Source organism: Anas acuta, chromosome 4, assembly GCF_963932015.1.
Source record: "Anas acuta chromosome 4, bAnaAcu1.1, whole genome shotgun sequence".
In the NCBI taxonomy this organism is placed as follows: domain Eukaryota; kingdom Metazoa; phylum Chordata; class Aves; order Anseriformes; family Anatidae; genus Anas; species Anas acuta.
Window position 1 is genome coordinate 30,517,964 of NC_088982.1, and position 26,126 is coordinate 30,544,089.

Genomic DNA, 26,126 nt, shown 5'->3' on the forward strand with positions numbered 1-26,126 from the left:
AACTGCAGCTGGCTTCCAAACTAGAAATGCTGTCATCACAAACGCGTTAGTGAAAAATGCACATTGCTAAGGCAATCTCAGAAAATGATTTAAGGTTGTTGTTGATGCTTGTAATGCTGTTACAGCATCAAGAGGCCAGCATAATATCGGTCACATTGGTTATACGTGGTGGCTATATGTGCTCTGGGCCTCTAGCTGGTAGTTTGCTGAAGCATCTTCACCCTTCAGTCCTTCCTCCAGATTCAAAACTGCGTCTGCGTCCTAAATATCCCTATATGATATCTAAAACATTTATATTATCCCATAGACAAAAAAGAAAAAAACTCACTTGAGACGACAGCATCATTTATTCTGGTGCTTCGGTGCTTTTTCAAACTATGCAGTTTGACGTACAAAGAAAACCAGGCAAGATACTGGTTTAGGTAAAACAAAAATATCTCATTACCTGCGTTTCAGAGGACCTCCCCAAACCACAAACAGTCTACAAGACTGGATTTAGCATACTCTACTTAGCCGAGCAGAAGCTATGTTTTGGGGCAGCTTCAAAATGCTGGGTTGTTTCTATGGCTGCAGTTCAAATGTTCAGCACAAAAGGCTGTGCACAGAAGCAGGAGGTGTCATGAGCATCTTGCCCCACTTTGTATTGCAGCAGGCTTTTTATTAACTGAGGAGGCCACGGGGAGCTGCAGCCAGAGCCGCTGCGAGCACTCCGGGAGCAGTTCGCGTGCCTGGAGGTAGGTGTTGAGCATCGGGTTCTGTCTGGATGCCTCCAGGCTGCTACACCTACGCCAGAGCACTCGAATGACTCTCTAGGAAATGCTGCCTTGACCTCGAAGGACTCTGGCTTATGCACTCTTCTTGTAATGAGAAGCAGTGCGTAAAACACGGAAAGATGTAAAATACCTCATTAAGGAGGGTTTTTTCCAGATGTTGGGATTTTTATGCTTCCTTCCCTCCAGATTTCCGCTGCTTCGGTATATTTTGTGGGGGGCATGCTGCTTTCAGTAGCAAAATGCACATCAGCAGCTGTGCACACTTGCACACTTCCCACAAATTGCAGGGGGCAAAGTCTGCTCGGTTGCATTCCCCCACTTATTTGCACCCCAAGTTTGCAGCAGTTTCAATTGCACTCATGGCACACAAAGTTGAGGTGGCTTTTAAAGCTTTCTTCTACCTTTGCAACTTTGCATCGCACAAACAAATTGCCTTTTCAGTCGTGCAGCAGGAAAATGAGCATCGGTCCGTTTAATGACACCTAATTAGGTCTACAGACGCCAAATGACTTCTGTTGCCCTGTTCAGACAGAGATGCGTGGGTAATGAATTACCCATTGTCTCAGACTCACTACTGCTGGCTAGAGCTGGGAGGAGAATGTTCTGCAAGTAATTTACTTGACAAATTTAACCTCTTTTCCTATTCAGGGTAGATCTTTGCAAGTATCCCAGGCTTCCTGCACCCATCTATGTATTTCGAGTTAGTCAATGAAGCTTTCTTTGTTCGTGCTTCCCTCATCTACGGCTGATTCTATGCACATTTCCAGGCAGATTCCCTACTTGACACGGGAAATGCATGCTCTGTTGCTTAGTTCTATTTAGTTAGTTAAGATCTACAGTAAGTGGTTTGTTTCCCCATTGCAGGTCTGTCAATCTTTGTCAAGGCTGAATCTGTGGCATAATTACAATGGGACGAAAAACCTCCCCCGTGCAGACAGTTTTACCAACATACCCTTGCGTATGCCAAGAAAGCTTATTCAGGGCAGGGAACTGAATTAAATTACATTGATGTAAAGTGCCTGAGACCAGCACAGCAGCCCTGCGAGGGCTTTCACAGGCATTGCTACATGGCTGGAAATAGCACTGCTCACTGCTGCAGTTACGCTGTTGGGCCTTGCAGAATTAGGATGTTTAGGAAGATAGCAAGCTCAGCGCATACGTGAGCTCATTGTTTGCCTAATGCATTGCTGATTTGGGACCCTACTTGGGGCTGAAGACTGGAATTCAATCAGAGCCTGGGCAGCTGTTTAATAGTCTTTAGAGTTCAGCAGGATTGTGAGTTTTTTTGTTGGTTTTTGAATTTAACAATCAATCTCAATCCCTGGAGAGTATTTTTCAGTGCAAGGTTGTCGTAGCTTAATTTTGGGATAGGTTTAGTGACCATCTTGTATATGTGTATTCAGTAAATCAAGTCTAAACATTCTCCTTCTGCACCAGCGCTGGAGCTGTTTCTCTGCAGCTGTCTGCAAGTGTCTCGCAGTGAATTAAAAGAGCCTGAAAGCTTCCTCATCGGGGTTGGTCGTGCAGACTGGATCTCTTCTGTTAAGTCAGGCTGGGGTGGTTCAAGTTGTTCCATCCCTTCCTCTGCTCCTTGGCTGAAGGCAGGCTCAGAAGGCAGCATGCACTGGTTTTCCGTCAGCGTTGTTCCCAGCCATTCCATGCTACGCTCAAGGCAAGGAAATGGAAAGGTGAAAAGAGCATCAGGCCATTAAGGATGGGAAGCCGAGAGTCTCTCTGAGATGCTTTCCCAAATCAAACTGATGATATAGTCGTGAGTGTCACGTTCTTAGTCAGGGAGGGATTTCAGGAGGGCTGTATGCAGGTTCTCAAGTCTGCGCATGGTCATGAGTGGGGACAATTTCATGATACTTTATGCAAAAAGAGGACAAGAGAGGGACAGAAGGGCCACAAGGAAAGCATGTTGCGAAACTTACAGGTGTGAACTGCTGCAGGAGTGGCTGTGGGTTGATCCTCCATCAGAATCGATCCCTTGTCCTTGAACTGGAATTGCTGTGTTGAATTTTGGAGGCAAAAAGCCTCCCCTTGTCTGGGGGAGGTGAGATGCCATCAGGTGGGATGTGGGGGTGTGCTTTCAGCTGCTGGTGCATCAGCCCGCAGAGATCCGGAGCAACTCTGTGAGCAGGTGAAGTATGCTTGTGAGCTTCAGCAGTGGCAGTTTGCATGAGAATTGGGTATGGACTTATTCTTCCAGTGTTTTGTTAGTGTGTACAGAGCAGCAGCATTCGTTAGCTGAAAAAGAAGGCTGCTCTCTTAATAGGAAGTGGCAAGAATTAAGTACTGCTGCTTGAGCTGGTGCTGAGATGCCAGTGTTACACGTTTGAAGACACAAAATCCATACGAGTACTCTGAGAAAGAAGCTTCAAGTCGAACCGCGAGACAAAAATCTGTACTTTGCTGGGTTGTTTAGCTGAAAGGTGGGTGGTTTTTCTGTAGGATTATAGAAAAAAAAAAGAATCCTTCCTCGGAGGGATTGTTCTGATATGGCCCTTGCTACCGGACTGTCCCAAAGCCTCCCATTCCCCGTGTATCATTTTCATGGTATGTCAGAGAAACATCATCGTGGTGTTGTTACTATTCTAAGGTGAAGAAAAAAGAAGAGCCTGTGGCTGGGCAGAGCAGACTGGATCTCCCCATGGAGTCTCTTGTAGCCAGACCATTTTCCCTTATGGCTAAAGCACGAACTGGTCAAAGTGTGAGCCCGCACCCATTTGGTTGTGCATGACAACTATGGAGACTCCTTTGAACATACTTTTAAGGCAGAATCTAACTTTTTTGTTTTTCCATGGCTTCAGTTGAACTTTTTATCTGAGCCATCATAAATATTAGCTCTACCTGGAAACTCTGACCGTGCTTGTGTCTGGAAAAAGATGAAAACTGGGCTGAAAGCTGAGCAATGGTAGGTGCAGGCATGCATGCGTATGGGTGCGTGGTTTATACAGTCATATGCGTACCTAGACCATGGGAATTGTATGCGGTACTTAGAGAAATTGAAAGATGTTCCTGTGTGTAGCACAATAGAAAATGATTCATTTCTCAGGGGAACTGAATGAGGGAGAAGAGCAAAACAATTACAATAAAAAAGCAAAGCAAGGCCTGAGGTGCTAATAAACTCTAGCCTTTCTAAAACATGAAGCAGATTTAGTAAGCCACACAGAAAAGAGTGCCTGTGTCACTAAAGCGTGCCAGGCACATCAGGATGGGGAGCCATTTGAATACATTTCAAGACAGGGCATTGAGGAAAAAATACAATGAGCAGCAAACGAAATTAAAAACAACAACAGGATATGTCCTTTAAATGACTCATCCAGCCTCAGCTGATGCTGAAGTACAGTATGTGCAGAGACGGGAGACTTGTACTGAGCGGCATATTTTCCTACAGTACTTTCTTTTCCTAGCCATTGCCTGAAAGCTACAGTCAGTGCTTGGAACATCTGTGTTTATTTTGCATGACAAACTTGTTCCTCGGCTTTGACAAAATGCGTGCTGGTTTGGGACTTGGGGTTTGCAGTCCTTCCATGGGGCTGTGCTGGAGCACATGCGGCTGGCCATTGCACTGGTATATAATACATATTACATGACTGCATACATATTTAATGACAAGTGTGCTATATTTTTAATCTTTATAGCTTTAATGTGTGCAAGTGGTTTTAATAATTGGTGCTGTAGGATAGTTACTTCCCAGAATTACCCTGCAAAATTGCTGTGTTTTCAGGCTTTAGTTGTGCAGGTTGTAAATCATAAAACTTGGGTAGTAATAAACTTGGCACCCATTCCTTGCTCTTTGGAGATGCCAACCTGTAACAACAATAAAAAGATAGATGCTGGCAAAATATCCTCCCTGAAGCTTTCATCATCTCATCTGCACACCCTGTGTGGGGAAACGGGAGACCACAGGAGCCCGACAGCCAGGCCTGTCGGAGGCTGGCCAGACGCTCTGGCCTTGCTGCACCAGCACGGGGAGAATCGTCGCTGTGTTTGTCCGTGGCAGCTGTGTAGAGAGTAAGCCTTGCCACATGGTTATGCCCCTTGAGTGATATTGCACCCCTGGCATGTGCCTCTGAGCAGGGATGGAGGCCTGGGGGCTCCTTGCATCTCCCAATTCCTTGGGATGTTCCCCTGCTTCCTTCCTGCTCAGAGCACCAGCGCTCCAGCTGAAATGGTTGATGTTAGCCCAACGCCTGCGGTGGTATCTTGGGATCACACAACTCCACTTGGGTCCTCTGGAAATGGCCACTGGGCTTGGATGGCACTGACTTTGCAGCCTTGGTGTTTCAATTTGGAGTCCGTGCTCTCCAAGGGTAGATCTGGAAATGTGCACATCTCATCTTGTTCTGTTGGCTGGCTTCTTTGAGGTCTGGGCTTGGGATGCCGTGCACACAGCACGAGAACATTGCAAGCAAGCCTGGATCCAACAGCTCTTTTTTTTTTTTTTTTTAAAAAAAAAAAAAAAGATACAAGTTGAAATCGGGTGAAGGCATTGTGAAGGCTTTCTGTTTCGGCTGCTACTTGTTTTGTTTGGCATTTCCTAATTGTCTTGTTTCTGGGCACATCCCCAGCAGCACAGTGACTCTCACTTTGCCTTGTGTTCCCCCGCCTGCACACAGTAGCGAAGCTGCTGTTGCTGCCCAGTTCCTGCTCATGCTGCTGCGAGATGGGGCTGTGGGGCAGCGATCTCTGGGGCAGCTCAGGGGGCTCCTGGCAGAGCTATAACTTGCTAAAGTCACTAGGATAAAGCTGGAGTGTGACTTGCAGTCATTATCCTCATTATTTGGGATAGTTTTAAATGACAATGCTGATCAGGAGTGACCTAATAAAACGCAGTCTGTAAAAATTGGCTCTTCCTGGACTGTGGTTTCAGCACCACGTAGAAATCTGCTTGTAGCTCTTTGTCATCACACAATCAATTCAAAGGCAGGAATTAAAAAAAAAAAAAAAAAGTGACAGCTACTCAGTTTAATGAGGAAAACCTAAAGGTTAACTAAAACACCCCTTTTGCTAGCTGCATCGTGCAGTGCTGTGGTGCATCTGTAACAAAACGCAAATCACTTTCCCCCCAGTAAGAGCCTGGGGCTGGTGTTTGCAGGCGGCACAGTGGCAAGTGCTTGCTGAGATTCACGTAGGGCTGAGTTCTGAAGGTTATTAATTTGTGTAATAAACTGCAAGAAGATACCATCAGGACTAAACTTTGCTGGCCAGCGCTCAGATCTGCCTGCCAGGACTTGATGGGGTCCCTCCTCTAGCTCTCCCCTGAGGAGCCGGCCAGCCTCCTTGGTCTGCTCTTCAGCCATGGGACGACCCCATACCTTCGTGGGGCACCACAAAGATCCTGTAACCTAAATGCGAGCCCTGCACACCCCTGTGCATCCTTCTGTGCTCAGTGTCACATCTCAACCCGTGAGTACCTGCAGGTCCCCCGTGTGCTTCACCGCCACAGGTTTGGCCTGAGGGACCCCAGCTCAGTGCAGCAACTGGAGCCCACTGCCATGCTGTCTCTGAAGGCTTCCACGTTGAAAGTTTCCTTGCAGACAGGTGGTGTTTATATCCAAGTCTTTGTGCACAGAGTCTTCAGCATCCGGAGTAACACTTTAAGGGCAATGAACAAGCACAGGCTCTCCCTGGAGACAGCAGCACTAAGATGGCCTGAGGTAACAGTAGCTGCTTTGATTGTGCTTGTTGCCTTCAGCCTCCAGCTCCCAGCGATATTCTGCCATCTCTCAATGTCTTCTTACCCTTGGGCAGTATTTAGCTGCCACAGTCCTCTGAGCCCTGTCAATATATGTAAAATATGCTGTTCAGGGTACCTCCAAGAGTTTAGTGGAGTAGCTAAAGAAATTAGAAATTAGCCTTCGGTGAAGTTTTGAGTCCTTGGTTTTGGTGGGGTGGAAGGCAAGGGCAGGGGAGCATCTCCACCAGCCATACAGGTGTCAACCCTCAGGTGGGGGAAGTTGAAATGACTCCTAACACAAAAGTTTGCTTGGCAAAATGCACCAGTAAGTTTTCTACCAGTTTTCAAGATTTTATTTCTCTTTGTTGTGGAAGGAAAATAAAACTGCTCCCAGTTTGTTTTTCACGACAACGTGATGCTGTATTTCTTCCTTTCTCTTGAAACGAGTGTTTTCAGATCCAGAGGCTGAGGTTTTTAGTTTGTCACTCTCTCCCAATCTTCTCTGCGTTCCTGCTTCTACTTTGAGATGATTAGAAATTAGTGGACTGCAAAAGCAATCCCCACAGAATCATTGCCGGGTGGGAATATCCCCAGAAACATTTCATTAAAATTGGATTTCATGTAATCAAAGCTATACCAACTTTTAAAAAATAAATATATATATATATTTTTAATTACTAGACCTGAGCTTCTTTTTAATGTTTTTGTTTTGTTTTGCTTTGCTTGGATTGAAACCTGGTGTCCACCAGTGATATCTTGAAGCCTTATGCTCAAAAAATTAGCAATTCATAACTGTAGCAAGACCTAAAGAGATGATAATGAGTAAAATCGTGATGATTTAAACTTTTTTTCTTCACTTTGAAATACAGAAAACAGATGAGGTTATTAACAAAAATATGTCTCTCTAATTCCACAGGTAATAGTTTATGCAAATAGTTTGCTGTCTTTAATTTTGGTGAGCTTTTAGACGCTAATGTTTGCATTTCATCATTTTAAATGTGTGCGTCTATTGTCAGCCTAAATTCCCATGCTACTGTTGCTTTTTCCTGATAGGATAAACATCAGGTTTAGAAGCAAGATGAAAGTGAATGTTGGTGTATGCAGAGAGGAAAGCAGCTGCTCTAAAAAGAAAGCTGGAATAGGTGTCTACAGCCTCCTTTTTCCCAGAGAAGTGTATTTTAGCTAGCTCTGGTCACCCCAACTTTGTTAAGACCTTGATTATTCATCAGGGAAAGAGGAAAAAAATAATTTTCTATTAAGAGTTGTCTTAACTTTGAATTGTTGTAAAGCAGCTGAGTTTCTGGGTAGCTGTGCAATACTTATAGGGTACCTGTCCCCTTTTGGTCTCTGTTAAGCCTGCTGATGGATGCAGCTAACAGTAATCTTTATCATTTGATGAAGTGCTTCAGGAAATGTTGAACTTAGATACCAGTGTGGCTTGGGCATATGTAGAAGCGCTTGGTAGAATGAATCTTAATTGTTTGAATGCCAGGAACCAGTCATAACATGTCCTCTTATTTATTAGTTGTATTACCAGAGTGCCTATAAGAGCAGGCTCTCTGCAAAGACACAGCAGTGGATGGGCTTGCTTTTCTGGCCTTCCATTCTGACCACGCACAGCATAAAGGTGGTGGCAAAAGAGAAGCTACTGCTGGAATCATTAAAAGAAAGTTTTCATACTTCCTCCAATGCCTCAAAATTTATTTTCATTTAATCAATACAAAAGTTTGTATTTTTACAGTTGTATTTCTCATAGAATGGAAAATTCTTTATCGGAAAATGTTAAAATATTTTACCATGGCATGGTTCAAACCTGCACATTTCTTTTTCAGGGCTCTTAAAGTGCCTCATGCACCAGCTGTCTTGTCTGCATTGGATGCTGCAGTACAGCTGTATCTCCAGTGACCCAGCATAGCCATGGATCGACTGCCCAAGGGTACGGTCATGAGGCAGCACACGAGATGAGGACTATAAGGTAAGAGATATTTAAATCTTACTTAGCAGGAACCATTGCATGAGATGAAAAGGCAATTAGTAAAAATTACTTTAACTCTGAATCAAGTACAACAACTGGACATAAATATTATGATTTCCAATGGCATTCTGTTAAGTCCACGTTTCACTGTTACTGCAACACACAATTCTTCTGATCAAGAGGAAATCAAGGTAAGAGAAACGGAAGTTTCTTGAAATAAAGAAGAAAATAAAAAGAGGGCTGTTTCTTGGCTATTTTTTTTTTTCTTTTTCTATGCCCGTTTATATGGTTTTAATGTTCTATTTCTGTTTGGATACCTTGATTTCATGTTTACTTTATGTCTATCACTGTTTATGCAGCATGGTAATTCATTGTGAATACTTGCTTTAAAATGTACATGCATGTTTTGGAATGAAGGTGTCTAATTTGTTTGATTTTAAGGTATTTATGGGCAAAAAGTTTCATTCAGGCGCATGGTTGAGTTGCTTAACTTCATGAAGGCCCAGTTTAATCAGCATGCCTCCTCAGGGACACATGCACATGGTGCAGAGTAGTGTGTATCCATGCCAGTGCAGTGCTCAGTGCCCCGCTGTGCCGTGCACTGCGTTCAGAGAGAACTGCTTGCACTGAATGCTTTCAAGGAGTTTTCCTCACTAATTAGTCATCCTATCTGCAACAAATAAGATTATCGCTCATTTCATTGAAATTTAAAATCCTACTGTGGTTGTGCTTGAGAAGAGGGAGCAGGTTCAATAGTCTTTGTTTCCAGTGTTCAAGTGTTCACTTTACAAACAATCTGTTCCGTGTTTGCAAAATAAGTGTATTAATCCCAATAAAGAGCCCCACTGCTGTGGTATACCTCACTCCCCTGGGACCCATTGGGATGGTTGTTTTAACCAGTACAAAGTGCTCCTGGAACTGGGAGTGTTTGCTCTTGCGTTCCTGTCACTGCCAAACTTTGGAGAGTAATTGGTTATGGGCATGAATGTACGGATGTGTGGGAAAGAGGGGAGAAAGGGAGAGCAAACCCCACAGGAAAATATACAGCATCAACCAGCAGAAGCATGGAAGGGAAAACCATAGCAGGTCCAGCAGCGGTGAGTCCTTCAATGTTTTTAGCTTTGCATATGCTATGTAAAACATGGGTATTATTTCTCGTTTACTTGTACAAAAATCATACGGCATATTTACAAAGGTTTAAGTATATGAGGTGCCAGTCCCTCATAAAGAGGTTTTATACCAACTCATGACCTAAATCAGGTGTGAGGGGAATCTCACATGAAACACCAGGAGACCAGGAAGCATCCTTAGAAAAAACATTCCTCCTCTGACAGAATGCAAATTAGTTAATTGCTTCCAGTCAACAAAAAATTAACAAAGCATTATTTTAACAGAAAGGAAGTCAGAAGCGATGCAGCCACCTCTGCCACATAGCTCTTTTTCTAATCGCCACTGCTTTATCAAGAAATGTAAAGTTGTATTTTTTTTATTGATATTTAAGAATAAATTCTTATAACATCACATCTATAAAAGGTTCATCACAGACCCAAATACGTCTCTAACCTTTTAAGCTTCTACAGTAAAAACTGTCGTCTTTATTTATACAAGTTTGGGAAAGATACAAATGTAATCATAACCCCCAAGGCAAAATTTTATGGCAGTTTTCAGAACTCCTCTCTATAAAAACTACTCAAACCTACAGACATAAAAGTTTCCAATAAAATTTGTTTTAGATCCTAGTCGTAAACCCTGCATCTCTTTCCCTCTCCCTGGCTCTGGTGCTACAGGTGGCCAAGTGCTGGAGCCGTTCACCAGCAGCCAGGCAGGGCCAGAGCCTGGTGGCTCCTGTCACTGCTTTGCTGAGTCCTTGACAAATCCTAACCGTCTATTAGGGATTAGTCTTTCACGGTGCAGATGAGGTGAGGAACCCTGCAGATTCTGAGAACTTGCCCTTGATCAGGCGAAAAATACTCTGCTTTATTCCCAAAAGAGTAGGAATGCTCTTGAATCTGCTGTATGTACTGTAGGATGTCTGTGTACGGGGCATCTATCTTGCATTTTTCTTTTGCTTCAAGTGTTCTCTTCAGCAAGGGACAGAGGAGCCATTCAGGAGACATTCCTTTCTTTTCCCCATAGGAAACTATTAATATCAGGACCCTGCTTTCTTTCACAAATACATTTAGCCTGGCCTTCAAGTCAGATGTCTGGGGCTGTGTGTGTTTGCTAGCTGATGTCAGGTCAGAGAATCGGTAGATTTTGCATCCCAGAGCTTTAAACGGAAGGCTTTTCCAGTGCCTTCAGTTTTTCCAGAGACTGGACTTTCCAGTCTCTGGAAAGTCTCTTTCCAGTCCAGTCTCACCTTTCTGACTTGCTTGACAGTGTCAGGTTGGTGATAAAACAAAAAATAAATCTTTGGATATGAAAAGAAGCCCATTCTTCAAAATTGCAATGGAAGTGTGGTTGGTTGGTTGGTTGTTTTTTTTGGGGGGGAGGGAAGGACAATATTTAGACATTCAGCGCTCTAGAACATGCAGTTTGTCTCTGCTGCTTGAAACATTTGTGATTTGAACACATTAAAGACTGGTGGCACTTTTGGTTTTACTTCAGAGCACTATGAAGGCATGCATTCAGCGCTGTTTTAAACTAATTAAAGACTCCTTTCTGTATGAGTTTCTTAGGTACAGGCTATCTGCAAAGCTGATGATGGGTAGAAAATCCTTTCTTTGCATTTCAGTTGGGAAAACAAATATATGAATGTATTAAGTGGAGTTGTGCTGGGTTGTAGGGAGGCAGGCTGGCTGTGTTCTTGAAATGAAGTGCAGGAATAAATCTCTGCAGATTGGGGCTTTAGCGGATTCCTGGCAACTAAAGGCTCACGCTTTATCAGCCTAGATTAATTTGCTTTTACCATTCAGGGTGGATTTAACCCTGATATCTCACTCTGGATGGTATCTGATGAAAGACCCGAGCCTTTTCTTTCTGACTGCAATTAGAGGAAAAGTATACATGGAAATGAATCCGACTGCTCGCAGAAATGAAAAGAGAAGCAATTCTTTTATATATTTTTGTGAAATTAATTGTAGAAATTTTCCTTTGAGGCACACACCTTAAAGAATTCCTGAAAAATGCTTACAAGCAAGAATAAGTTATTTTTAAACCGTGCTGATATGGAAGTATTTTCTTACCATCAAAGTAATAGAACATCGTTTCCTAAAGCCGATTTCCAAGCGACTGCAGCAGGCTGGAAGTCACCTGAGATGCCTGTGCAGGATGTGGCCTTGCTTCTCGCTGCCAGGCACATGGCTATGCTGCTCCGTGGCTGTAAAGATCAGGCATGGAGTCTTGGTCCAGCTCTTAGTCTTTGTGGAAGTGAAGGGAGGGAATGCTAGCGTTTCCTGCTCTGTTTTCCTGGTGAGTCCACAGCCCACATCTGCCGAAAAGCCTTGCTGTGCTCAAGTGCTTTCTGAGGGCCCCTTCCTCCTAATTTAGTACTCCGTCCTGCTGAAAGCCCCTTGCAGGAACTCAGAAGCGGGCCCAGGGCACTTTCTTCCTTGACCAGGGAGATTTGGTGGGCCAGTAAGTGCCAAATACGTGTATAATAAAAGGTATGATTCATGAGGTGGGGTATTTTTTCCTGTTTATCTTAAAATAGACTTTAATTACAATTCTGCTTTCCCATTTGAGTCTTACGTAGGAAATTGGCTCTCGGAGTATTAACAAGCCAGCTGTTAGCACTTCTTTAATATTTCCCTGTCTTCTGCTCCATTAGAGAGGGCTGCATACTTACTATCTGCTAGATTTGTTAATTATTAGTTAACTCTGCTTTATGGGTATTGTCTAATGAGGGAAACTTCTCCCAAGTGCTCATCATTATTTATGATTCGTAGGGCTGCTATGCCTTTCCCACGTCCCAATTAAAAGCTGCCTTTAAGAGCGATCTTGGGGTGTTTTTATCAGGAAGATTTAGGAAAACGAGTTTCTCCGAAGAGGCTGAGTGGAATGGGGTGCCCAGATGCCACGGAAAGATGGTCGCTGTTGGGGTAGCCCGACGTGTTGGGCCTTAGGGAGCCACGCTGGTATGTTTCTGTGGCCATATGAAGGCTGGCAGTTTAGAGAGGCAACAAAAGATGCTCCAAAATCCTCTTGTGCTAGAGGGACCAGTGTTCACAGTGCTTGTTTGAATGGCTACTCAATCAGTCAGGTCCTCAATTTCAAGAGGGTGCTTCTGCTTGGATGCAAGACTGACAAAATGATAAATTTCCTGGCTACCTACACAGAACTGCATACTAGCCAACAGATCTTACTTGCCTTCCTTCTTTGTGACAACACTGAGGGAGTCACTGAAGTACAGGAACATCCCCAGAGTCCTAAACGGCCTTCAACAGACATGTCCTAATGAAGCCAAGTTAAAAATCTGTAATAAATTAATGAGACTGTTCCTTTTAGTGGCAATCATCCATACACTCCCTCTTATGGCACCTTTTAATTATTGTTACTAATGATAGAGTTTTTGGGTCAGTGCTTTCAGAAAGAAGGAAACCAAAAAACTTCTTTCCTCTAGAAATGAGCGTTCCTCAGCTGCTGGAGTACACGGGCTCCAAAGGTGAAAGGAAATGAAAATAGGGTGTATTTGGTAGTAGGTTGGGGAATGTGGTGCGGCTGCTGACTTTCTGCACTGTGTTGATAAATGAAGCAGTTGGTTCTCTGTGCCTTTGTATCCTTTACCTTTCACCAGCTCTAAACGCTCTTCATTTTCTTCCAGTTTTGGCACAGGATCAGAGGGTGGCTCTCAGCCTCTGATCTAAATAAAATAATAATGATTTTAGGCGGTACTGTTTGCATTATTCATTGCTCTTGGCAAAACAAATGTTGATCTTATAACACCGCTATTAATATTTTGATAGAGTAATGAAGCCACCTGGATTTAGAGCAGAGACAGGCTTCTTGATGAGGTGATCTGTTAGCTTACGGGCCCATAAGAGGAAAATCCAGAAATGGCAAGCAAATTCAACACAGCGTTCCCAGGGCTCCAGGTTGGAAGTGCAGTACGATTGTTACCATCCTCTGCTTTCTGTTTAGCTGCTTCTCACAACAGAGAGCTGCTAATTCTCAACCCCAGATGCTCCTTGGCAGAAACAGGGCTTAATTGTTTTGGTATTCTCCTGTGAAAAAAAGCATATTGCTGGCAGATTTCGAGGTAGGTGATTCCCTTAAGCATTAATCCTTTCAAGATTAGAAAAGAGAAGGAAGACGTTTTCCACGGCGTCTTTCGTGTTTGCACTGAGTGGCTCTTTCTGCATGAGACTTTGCAAGCTATTGATTGCCTGAACTCTCCGTATCTCTGGCTTACACAGCGCTGTCAGGCACCTATTGTGAAGGCTTGACAGCATCATCAATATTGGTATTAGCGCTACTTTTCCAGCTTATGAGGGTAGGACGTCTGTGATTGATACAGAGGCATGTGAAAAATTGTGCAAGGTCACTGCAATTTTTTTCCCTGGGCTTTCACAAAAGCCTTGTTTGCTTCCCTGACTCCTCAACACAGAGAAATGAATTCGTCAGCACTGCTACAAAGTCGGATGGGAAGATGAGTAAGCAACACCCAAGGCTGGCTCTGCCTGCCCTGCTGACTGATAAGTCTCTGTCCCAGCAGTGTGTTCGGGCAGCCCTGCCATGGACTGATGGCTCTGAGGCCTGAAGCAGTTGCATGAGCTCCAGTATCCGCAGGTCCCTGGTGCAGCCTCAGAGGGAAAAGTGAAGGGAGAACAGAGCTGACCGCATGGGTTAACGTGTGTATGGGTGGATGCAAGACCTGCAATGCAGAGGATGGTGCCATCTCCAGACAGGCACAGGCCACCTGTTAAAGGCACATCTCAACGGGTGGATACATGGTGTCTGCACATTATGTGAAGCCAAATAATCCAAATTGTAGCATGCATACAAGGTACTGCAAAAATCAGATTCTGTCTTGACTGCGCTCTCTGATTTCCAGTTGCCTTTTCCTTTGCTGCTGCTTCTTCCAGCTGCTTCCCCCAGATGTCTCGGAATTGGTACCTGGAATGCCCTTGATGCTGGATGAGCATGCACAGCCCATACAGACATTCATACAGCTCTGAAAGATTTGTTAGAGCCTGGGGAAATCTCCTTCAGACTTACTGCACCACCAGTGCTGCTCTTGCCGCTCTCCGCGCCGCGGGCTGGATGGGGGCCCCGCAGACAGTCCAGCCCCCGCAGGAAGCAGCGCATGATTGCATTGCAGCAGGAACGGGGTTAGCAACCATATTGCGACTCCCAAAGTCTCTATGGCTTCCTCATTGCTCCAGCAGGGAAATAATCTGCACCAGACTTGTTTTCTGGCACAGATTGCCTTCCCTCTGTGCCAGCTCCAATGTGTAGGCTGGCACATTGCAGAAGTGAGGGGGTGGGGGGAACGAGTGGAAGCAGAGTCCTGGCTCCATTGCCTCCCCACGCTGACTGGCCCCAGCCCCTGGCTGCCCATGGCTGGATGGCAACCTTTGGTTTTGGTGAAGCGAATCGACTCTTAGCAGCAGCACAAGTCTTCGGGAAGGAGCAGAGACTTTGAGAAAATACATTTAGAGCTCACCTCCTGGATCTGGAGAGATGGTGCAGGCCTGAAACTCAAGGCAGAGATTCTCTTGTCCCCCTGCGTACGGGCACCGCCTCTGCCCGCTTGTTGTGCCCCTTGGGAGCAGTCCTTCCAGTGCATGCAGCATCTCGTTGTTACTGCAAATAGCGTGTGTGAATTAAGTAAGTGATGGCTGAGCTTGGAAGGCTACCCAGCCCCAGCAGAAGCTTGTTCTTTCTCTTCTTTCTGCTTCACCTGTACTTTTTTTATTTGGTCAAAGCACTGTGATGCTATGGCTCGTAGGTCAGCACCTCAACAAAAGACCAAGCAAAAGGCAAGCCATTTTCATTCCATTTATTCTGGTTCTTTATGTTCTTCTCTTCCTGGTGCTGTTTATTGAGGACAGAATCCACCATCTTCAGGTTTAAAGCCAGGATGTGCTTTCTGCCTAAGATGGTGCCTAAATTAGAAGTGGGAAGCTGCTTCCACTGAACCACTTGTGAAATTCCATCCTAAAAGCAGCTCCATTTGGGAAGAGGCGCTTTTTATGTAGGTTAGGTTTGAGCTGATTTCTTTGCAAGCCTGGGCATCCATTCAGTGAGTGGAGAAGTAGCAGAAATGTATGCAAATTCCAGAGCAATCGCTGCAATGCTAAGCCTTGGAACTTGACATGTAACTTAATTTCTGCGTTCATTTTGCTTTAAAATAAAGGTTGGCTTCGTGCTGTTCCATATGTGAAACAAGAACTTGCCTTGAGCTGCTTTTTTAGTAGCTCTTTAAAATGAAAATTCTTGCAGAGGCGAAGCTGGAAGGAAAGATATGCATGTAGTAATGAGACTGGTATACGTGTCCTGTAGCAGGACATTGAGCTTGTTGAAAATGACCTTTCAAAAAACATTTTCATTGTTGTTTTTTTCTTATGCCCCTGTCCTTTCAAAATATGCTCCAATTCACATGTGGTGCACAATGTTCGATAGCTGACAGGACGGCATTAACAAGAGAAGTCCCCGCTGGGGTTAATGTCACATTGCCACCACCAGAGCTAAGCTATCTACCCACGAGAGAGATTGTAGGATTGTGCGTTATCTTTCTTATTAACAATGGGACCTTCTACCTGGAGATTAAAGAACAAAAGCCTGGGAAGACAGTTAATTATAGCTTAAGCTTCACACGCAGAGTTAATGAATTTTAACGTGCCTCAATTAATAACTAATTGGGTTTTGTGCCTTGGCTGCGAATGGGAAGTGTAGGGGTGTCCAGGAAAAAAAAATAGGTCTAAAGATGAGCTATTTTAATTGAAATACTGTAGGGTCCTTCTAGAGTGGTACTGGTAGCCTGGTGGTGTTTTTTGTTTTTAATGGAAAAGGGAAATGAAATGGGAGGACATTTCCAATGGGAAACCCTGGGCGGTATCAGGGTGCCAACCAGAAGTGGCATTGTTTTGTCACCACTGGTATTTGTGATGTACGACCACCACTCAGTTCTGGCCTTCCGGCAGTCACGTTGCAGTCAGCCCCTCGCACGTTTCGCAGCATCCGCGCACATCAGTGGCAAGGGTAAGAGCTGGGGCACTTGTCTGAGCGTGCTGTCAGAGGCGGTGGGGAGAGAAAGCTCTGCCTGGGTGGCTGAGATGGGGTCAGTGAGGGCTGACCCCTGGCTCGCATCTGCATGCGGGGCTGTGCTCATGCGCCTCTGGCAGGATCCCAGGACGAGGGCAGTGACAGTGGCCGATCATGAGCTTCCTTGCTCTGATGCCTCACCGAGGTCCAGAGGGTTTAAGCAGGTGCCAGGAAACCTTCTGATGAATCTGGCCCAATGGGAGTGTTACTTAAAAACTAATGGGAGGTGATGGCCCAGCAGTATGCTGGAGAATGTGTTAAAGCTTTAACTTTTCATTTAGGGTTTTTGACAAGACACTGCAGATTATAAATAATGGATGAATTCCCAAAGTATGTCTGCACTTCCTGGCTAACTTCCCACATGGGTGAACTGTGAGTTTTCTCCTTAATTATCTGTAGGAGAACCTTTGCATATTGCTCTTTAAGCATATAATTATCCTTGATCATTTGGGATGAATTATATGTCCTTAGTAGTGTATGGATTTGGTCCTAATGTAGGACATACAGTCAAGCTGATAAAAAAGCTGTGAAGGACGTAGAACAGTCTGAAGTGCTGGACAGAGCCTCTGCTGCCTTCTTGCAAGATGGGGGATTGGTCTGAAGGATTTCAAAGCCGCTGTGGACCAGACCCAGCAAGCACACATTGATGTGAGCTGCTCTGAAGAAGCAACTCATTATTGTAGGTTGTTTTTTTCATTTTTTTTTTTTTATTTTTTTTTTTTACGCAGGGGCTGAGTCACTACCTTTTAATCAAGCCCTTAACATTCAGGTGCTTCAATAACATGCTTTGACCTTCCTCCTGGTCGAGGCTTGTTGTTCAGGCGAGCAGGATGAAACCCTGCAGTAAGCGCCGGAGCTGCTCTGCGTCCAGGTCAGCAGCAGGCTCGCACCACAACGCTTGCTCCGAGTTCCAGGTGTCAGAGAATTCAGCTAGAAAGAAATGACGCGTAGCATAATTTTTTTTATACTCTAGGATGGATTGTGCCTGGTAGTGCTATTGGTCTAATGAGGTATTTTATGTCTTTTTCTATTGAAAGAGGATTATTTTTAAGCCCACAGTTAAGAGAATGTCCGGTATTTTGCTATGATTAGCATGTAATTCAGGCTCTGGTGGGACAGAAAAAATTACCAAAGGTGAAGATAGCAAAGGTTAAATTGTGTTGGTAGTAGCTATAAAGAGCAATAAATCCTAAAGAGTATGAAAATAGAGGAATACTCTATCTCAAGCAGCAGAAAATCGTGTTCTTCGAATTTGATACTCTAAATGTGAGAAAAGAAAATATATATGCTGTTCTCCTCCTCCGGTACAATTTCAAAAGAATATTTATCAGCAACTTTAGCCGCAAGGTGGGAAAATACACAGAAGCCAAAGTGAAGCTGTAGTGAGTTTTGTTTTACTATTATTGGTTTCTGTTCAATTTGAACATCCTCACAAAGAACATTGAGATAATAAGAGAAAGGAAAAAATCATTAATTTCTTAAATGCAGCATTGTCATGCACTGGTCCTCCAACGACAACTATTTACACAGGGCTTCTCATCATGCCCTTCACAACTGCCGTACAATAAATAATAAAAGATTAAAACCCTAAACCTGGAAAACTTAGGAAAAAAATATTAGAAAATTTTATTTCAGATTATAAAAATCCTTGAATGATTTACTTTAAGGGACAATTTCATTGCTGCCATGTGCAAGAACTAATGATCACCCAGGGCATCTGATTGGCGAGAACGTTGCTTGGGAAACATAGTCATAGGTAGGTGATAAAGTAATCCTTTCTCCATGACTGCCTCACTGTCACCAGGATATCTTTTACCATTTGTTACAAGAAAATGATAGTCCACGTACATATTTATATCTGGGTGGCAATAACATTGGCAGTAACATGCAGTGAGTGATCCATGTTGTTTTAAGGAGCCCGGCTTGCTTCCCTGCACCAGCGACCCTTGTCCTGTATTTGATCAGGGTTAAAATAAGAGTTTGTCATGACACAACCAGCTTCCCTCGCCTCAGTGCTTGCAGAGAAAAATATTCTTTTTCACAAAGTGTGTTGTTTAAACAGAAAAAAAGGTGCTCTCTGGCTCCTCTCTGGTGTTAGCTAACAATCCGCTTAATTAGGATGGAGGATCTGTTAGAGCCTTACATTCCCCCCGTGAGAACAAAGTGTCTTCTGCAGTTTTTCAGAGGAGGGTTGCTGAAATATATGTCTGGTTGGTTACTGCCACAATGCACAAGTACTTTTGTGATGGTCACAGGGGAAAGGATGCTAGGTTCAGGTCCCGTTCAGCTGAGAGCCACGTTACAGTAAGCATGGATTTGATTTGATTTAAAAGAAAAAGAAAAAGAAAAAAAAAGCCTGTGAAATTAGCACATTTATGTACAGCCTATTGTTAGGCAAAGCTGTCAAATGGAGTAGCAGGTGGTGATGCCAAAGCCAAGAAAAAAATACAATTAAAAGTGAAAGGCACTGTACGGTACAGAAAGTAAATGCCTGTGTTTCTGGATGATGAGGAAGACAATTGTGTTCATCTCCATATTTGATGGAGGCGCCCTGTAGTTGTAATACATCACACCTGTAGTATTTCCATTGCCTTCCTGCTCTCACATGTCTTCAGCCAGTGCCTCGCAGTACAGTTAGTATTGCCAAAGGGTGCCAAGAGCACCGTGCGTCTCTCTTAGTTCCCCTCATCTTTCTGTTGAGCTGAGCGACTTGTAGGAGCTCTTTGCTTGCTTGTTTCCTTCGCTGCAGAGATGCTCTTTGTGTCGGTAGCTCAGGGAAATCTTCTCCGTGCTTTAGAAGCCTCTCCCTTGCCAATGTCTTTCTGCATTTTTTCACCTTAGCAGATACTAATTCTCTGTTCCTTGCTCAAGAGTCAGCCTTCTTCATTTATCTGCACTGATTGCTAGCATTTGCTATCTTCGAGCCCAGGTATTTGAGTGATCTAAGTCCTTCTGTGTCTGACTGCGTAGTTGTTTGTTATTTACCTTCCTGACTTTATTATAGTCTGTGAATATGGCTATCTCCCTTCCTACCCATTACTCTAGGCTTCTCCTAGGCAGTAAGGAGTCTAGCAAAACCCTTCTGGTTCTTTGCTGCTGGCTCCTTTCCAGTGTAGGTCAAGTCTCATTAAAGTTTCTGTTGTTTCCCTCTGAAAGCTTTTCATCCAATAACTGAACTCTGTTTTTTCTATACAAACTACAAAGGTGTCATCTAGCAGTGGGCAGTTTTCCACTTCCTGGAAAGCGTTAATTCTGTGCTGGAATAAGGGTGGATATTCAAATTTGAAGCCAGGTAGACCTAAGGGTAGAAGTGGTGCCCAGAGGATGGTGCTGGAGGAGATCAGCGGCTCCTAGTCCTGTCCCCAGAGCGTGGCACGTCCTCCTGCACAGGGAAGGTCCCACGGACACATCCCCAGGGCTCTCCTCCTTACCCTGGTCACAGCGGGGAAGGCAGTGCAGTAGGAAAAGGCACCATGAGCTGTGTAGTTGGCACGGCTAGCTTCTGACTTCCCTCTCCAAGAAACATTGGGGCTGAACAAAAGCGTCTAGAGTAGCTCGCATGAGAAGAATGTCATAAATATAAAACTCTATCTTACCATAAGGGCAGAGCCGAATACAATCCACGTGAAGCTGAGTGTAGGGATAAAACCTTTCTCTTAGATGAAATGGGATGACTGAAAAAATGCCAGAGATGTAAACTTGGGAGCCCCTGAACAGGCACCATACCCCTAAACTTTTAAGATGAAGAACATTTAATTTGTGTTGTGATGTCCACAAATGACATTTATCTATTCAATTGCACATGGAAAAATGGGATTTATGTGAAAACTTGCATAGTTCTTTTCATTATGTTTATTTGGGAATTATATATGTGTAGCAATGAGCTACACTCAAATGACTTCTCAGGGTACAAAAAGAGAAGTTCCTGTGTTGGAATATTTTTTATAAATGGTGAGCATAGCTTGTTGATCTTTTATTTATATTCAGAGCTGGTCCCTTAAAGGGAAACCATTAAAAGACTGGGGATATCATCACTTTTTAGTTGGAAATTGAAATCTTTGGGGGAGAAGAGCTCAGCTACCTCTCCTGTCACTAGGAAAGTGAGATGAAGGAAAATACGGGTTTGGGTTAAGATACTGGAGGATCATTACTTTTTTTTTTTTTTTTTTTTTTTAATCCAAAATTTAGGAAGTTTAAAAGAAGAGAAAATCTCTAAGGCTAAACGTGATAGTGCTGCTTCTGCAGTATTTACACCCACCTTGCCATGATCCCCTTCGCACAGCACACAGAAAAAGCAAAACATGAACTTTGCAGAAACACAGAATTGCCAGGAGGATGGAGTTAAACCCGAGGGCTGGGTGAGTGAAGAGGAAATGACTTTTGAAACCCCTCTTTTTATGCTGTTGCCAGCCCCTAGCTGAAAACATCAGTATCAGACGGCTGAGAAGGGATTCAAAACGTGATGCCACTTGAAGTAAGCAAGGTCCTTCACACAGGGTAAGCTGACACCGCATTCAGTTTTCAGGAAGAAATCATGGTGACTGGCAAGCTGCGGCGCAGTCCGGCTCTCACCTTCCCCTCACCCTCTGAAACGCAGCCAGCGTGGGGAGCGGTTTTGGCACCTAGCTCTCTGTCAGCACAGAAGGGGCAGGGAGCGTTGCCTGCCAAGTCGGTGGACCTTCAGGAGCTGACAGCCTGAACCCCACAGATCACCGGCCATGCGTGCGCGGCGCCTGGGCCTTGGGCTGCCCCCGCCTTCCAACTCCATCTCCCGCAGCCCGGGCGCCTTGGCTGGCTGCAGCACCCCCCGTGCCGTCAGCAGCTCCCGCCGTTCCGCACGGCCTCCTCCTGGAAGGGGACTCGCAGCCAAAGGAGGGCCGCCAGTGTTACAGTCCCGATGTGTTTGTCATTCAGGGGCAGTAACAGGACAGTTGGTGGTACAACGGGGCCCGTCTGCTTCAGCGTGCTCTCCAGAAGACATAAGGAGCTGGAATGAAGGCAGTTATGCAGTGTCCTGACTCGGTCGCCTGCGTGCTCGTGTCCTGAGCCCCAAAGCTGCAAGCATTTGCATTCGCTGGGGTGTGAAGTGCCACTTGAAAAACCTGTGATTCTCTGCAGGCCTCCCGCTCCTGCTTCTCACACCTCGGACCCGACCGGTGGCGCTGCGAGCAGCGCTTGTGCTTTTGCAGACGCGTTAGTGATGCGCAGAGGCCAGCAGAGCTCAGCTGTCGCGCCGAGGCAGCCAGATCAGCATGGTGCAGCCTGCCTCGCCTCGGTGCAGGCGCTGCTCTTGCCCTGCTGCTCTCCACCTCCAGCTTGAGACTGCAGTCCTGATGCAGCCCTGTGCCCCTGCTTCCAGGACGAGTTCAGTGATGGCAGGCACCTGATCGTAAGCACATGGTGATTTGGGGGTTAGGCACAAGGCTGAGAACATCTCAGAGGAGTGATGGGTGGGCATGGCAGCCCTAGGAAATGCTTCGTTGTGTCTCAGAAGGATAAAGCTTAACACTCTTGTTTACCAGAGTAGCAATCCCAAAGAGCAAGATTGCTCAACAAGAAGCACACTAGATTTGCTGCTGGGGTGCATCAGTTTTAAACTCGAATCTTACCAGCTTCAGAGCACAGAGCGCAATTTCTTTTTGTACAGGTCCTCCCTCCCTCACTTCTTCCTTCATCCTCACAGTAACTGCAAACAAATGAGCATCATCCTTTGTGGACACAAGGCTGGGTTTTGCAGGATGCTACGTGCTGTGAACTGGGAGTATATTAGAGAAGAGTTGGCATTGATTTTGCGGCTGGAGGCTTTGCTTTCTTTATCTGGGCATGTGTCAGAGATGATTCTTTAACACGAAGAAAATAGAGAATAATTAAATATAACTCTGTCTTCTTCCCCCCCACCCTTTTAATCTACCTATTTTTATACTGTCGTTATGCACATCTTGGAATGCATGTGCCTTGTTGGTAGCGCAGTGTAAAAGCAAGCTTGAAAATGCTGTGTTCCACTTCAGCATCCAACCAACAGCGAGAACCACAATCTCTGCAACAGCATATGATTGTGAACCTGCCAAGAGGAGAGGAGCCGAGCCTTCCTCGCTGTTTCCCTGATGGCTCTCTCCTGTGCTGCAAACTTTTTTTTTGTAGTTTCTGAGGAAGGGAAGACAGCGTTAAATGGTTGCAGAGCAGCCAGTATGGGAAAAGGGGTTGCCTAGGCACTAATAGATTAGAAATAAACATAATGATGAGATAGCTCGTTATGAAAACATAGCTAAGCTGCAGTGTCATGCTGGAAAGCAGTTTGGTACACGGGAGGAATTTTGGCAGAGGGTAAGGCCTAAGGGGCCTTAGGCAGGAGACGTGGACCTCTGGTACCACGCAGTGCTCCTGGTACAGTTACCTTGGCGTGGCCCTGATGGAGCCAGATCCCCCTGGTCTTGTTTGTAGTAATAAGCTTATTTCAGTAATAAGCTCGAGTATGAGGATCACGGCCTAAAAGCTGTGACTCAGAGCAGGCAGTGCTGCTAAAAACTTGGCTTAATTTGTTTCACTGAACTGCTAGAGAAACTCGTGCAGACACTTATTTTAAACCTGTCTTGTACTGATGGAACTTAATCTGATCCCCTGGTGATTTAAGCTGTATTTGACATAAGCTGGAATTAAATTGATTTCCATTCGCCCCCACGGAAGTTTCCAGCAATTTAGCTAGCTCGATCTTGGAGGTGTTTCTAAGAGCTTGGATCCCAGATGCATCTGAGGAACTGCAGAGCCTTGCGGTGCCTGAGAAGTCTGGAGGTGACAGCCCGTGAAAGGGATATCGCAGGGTACCTGGGCTGCAAGTAAGTCACAGCCCAGTTTGCTTGAGAGTCACATACTGCTCTTCCCTGTACGTTTGGATAAAGGTGTGAAGGCAAACTTAACTCACAGCGTTACTTAGTCAAAACAGCCCCACTGAATGCTTTGCCTGAGGCGTTTTAGGTTCTTTTCTATTGCAGAGATTTATGATTTACCATATACTCCAAGATGGTGATTGAATGTATCTGTGCTTCAAGACCTAATCATGTAAGCAGGAATTAAAAAAATAAGTACTAGCTGGTGTTAATACTTGTACCACAGTCTGCCCTTAACAGGAGGTAGTCTCTTCATCCTGTCACACCAGTTTAACTATACTGGTGCAACTGGAGGACACCACAGTGGTGGCCTCTCTGATGCCTTACACTTGGCAGCTGGAGGTGGGCTGCAGGCAGGCAGCCCGGGCAAGCAGGAGCTGTGCCTCCTGCTTCTTTCCAGTGCTGTTGGGGGGAACGGAGCCATCGCCACCACGGTGTGGGGCTTCCCCACGAGCTCCCAAACACCTCTTAAAAGCCAGGAGCATGTATAGCACAGGTTCCCAGGCAGATGCTCTTCAAGCTCGTGGTTGTAGGCAGTGTTATTTCCATTCCTTGTTTGTTGTAAGTCTGGAATTCTTTCCAAACTAAAGACAGGATGTTATTGTAAGGTGGCGAGTACACAAACTAGAACAGCTTTTATCCCATGGGTGAGGCCCTGGCGTTGCTGCCTCTGTTTCTCACATAGGTGTGGAGTTCCCAAGTGGTGTGGCTAAGCCCATGCAGGAAGCCTTCAGGAAGCTGATTTGCCCAGTGGGCACTAACATGTGGCTCCTTGATTCTTCTCTCAAGTTTTGCTCGTTGTGTTAGGGCTCAGGTTCGATTCAGTGCCTTCCTTTCATTTGTAATCATGCTGGCAGTTTGTAGAGGGCAGCTCTCATTACACAAACTCTTGGAAATGAGAGAGCCTGAACATCAGTGTGTTGTCAGGGCCAAAGAAAAATAGAGAGCCGGCTGCCAAAGTCAGGCATGTGCAGCGATCTGCTCTCCCCGCACGTGTTGCATCCACCCCTCTTCCATGGAGAGGGGCGGAGGGGAGCAGAAGGAGATGGGGTGTTGGAGAAACAGGGCACCAGCCCCTTCCCCAGGAGACCTGCCTGTGCAGTAGAGACAGAAGCTTTTTAGGTGGGGCTGTGTTACACCACATCCATATCATCACTCAACACCGAGCAGCAGATGCAGCCAGAAGTTTTTGTATTCCGCTTTCCTCCCAAGGAGGGGTTGCTTTGTTTCTGCGCGTCTCCAGCTTGCAGCCTTCTGACTTGCACAGGCTGTGGCCTGCGAGGCATGCAAAACACATCTCAGCTGTTACACCGAGCCTCCGTGCTGTGTAGGTGATACAAACAGCAAAACTTTGTTCTCCTACGAGGCAGTACCAGGAATCTGAGCAGCGGAGAAGGGCAGACCATGCTTGCAGCAGTCACTGAGCAGTCGCCAGTTCAAAATGCCTTTGCAGTGCTGCTCAGTGTGTCTTCCATCACCATTTCTCAGCAACTTGGCAACAACTTTATTGGAAGAGCAGCAACTTTCATATGGTATGAATTAGATTTGTTTTTCACTCAAGGCCATTGGGAGAAATTGTATTCCCTTCCATCCTTACGTGTACCATTTTAAGAGCTGTGCTAACTACTCCCTTTGAAGAGTCAAAAAGCTGAACTTTTGAACCATCAGTTTTCGGCGTCCATTCCAAAAGCACTTATTGCCAGTTCTGTATCTCCTGAGTCTTTCTGACCACACATCCCCAAAGCAGGTGTTCCTATCCCACGTCCAGTTATTTGTATGCTACAAGCTGTAAAATTCAAGTCTGGAGGCAAGTTTCTGGGTGTAAATTCGAGCTGACCTTAGGCATAGTAACTGCTGTGTAAAACCACATACAGAATGTACGCACAGAGAGCTTTCTGACTTTCTGGTGAATCAAAGATCCAAATGTCAAATCTGGCTTCAAACTCATGTGGCTGTAGCTGCAAGTCAATACAAACTTGGAGCCAAACTTTCAGAAATAAAATGGGAGAAACTTCAGGACAGTTCCCTGCTCAGGCTAGATAAGATTAAATGAATCAGTTAGACTTGCTAACCAGGCAGGACTGAACTGGAAGCACTGGGAAGGTAAAATCACATGAAAATATAACACATGAGGTTCTGCTAGCGCCAAGCTGTTGCAGTCTGGACCTTATACTTAAATAAGTATACTTAAATAAGTATAAGGTCCAGACTGCCTCTCGACACCCCCTTCCTCGTAAGGGGGTGTCGAGAGGCAGGAGACCTTTTCTCCATTAACACCAATGACAGGACCTGCGGGAACGGGGTTAAGCTGAGGCAGGGGAAATTTAGGCTTGACATCAGGAGGAAGTTCTTCACAGAGAGGGTGGTTGCACACTGGAACAGGCTCCCCAGGGAAGTGGTCACTGCACCGAGCCTGTCTGAATTTAAGAAGAGATTGGACTGTGCACTTAGTCACATGGTCTGAACTTTTGGGTAGACCTGTGCGGTGTCAAGAGTTGGACTTGATGATCCTTAAGGGTCCCTTCCAACTCAGGATATTCTATGATTCTATGATAAGTGCAGTACTTACAAGTAGTATGGTTGTACTTAATGCTTTAAACTCT

At 45.1% G+C, this 26,126-nt stretch overlaps 1 long non-coding RNA gene across 2 annotated transcripts in view; it reads left to right on the plus strand.

The window, feature by feature from the left end:
• LOC137855853 (uncharacterized) overlaps window positions 1–26,126 on the plus strand; it is a 286,561-nt gene that overhangs the window by 183,387 nt on the left and 77,048 nt on the right. For both annotated transcript variants that reach the window (XR_011096011.1, XR_011096012.1), the window contains one exon: window positions 8,292–8,434. This is a non-coding gene — a long non-coding RNA (uncharacterized lncRNA). The remainder of the gene's footprint in view (window positions 1–8,291; window positions 8,435–26,126) is intronic.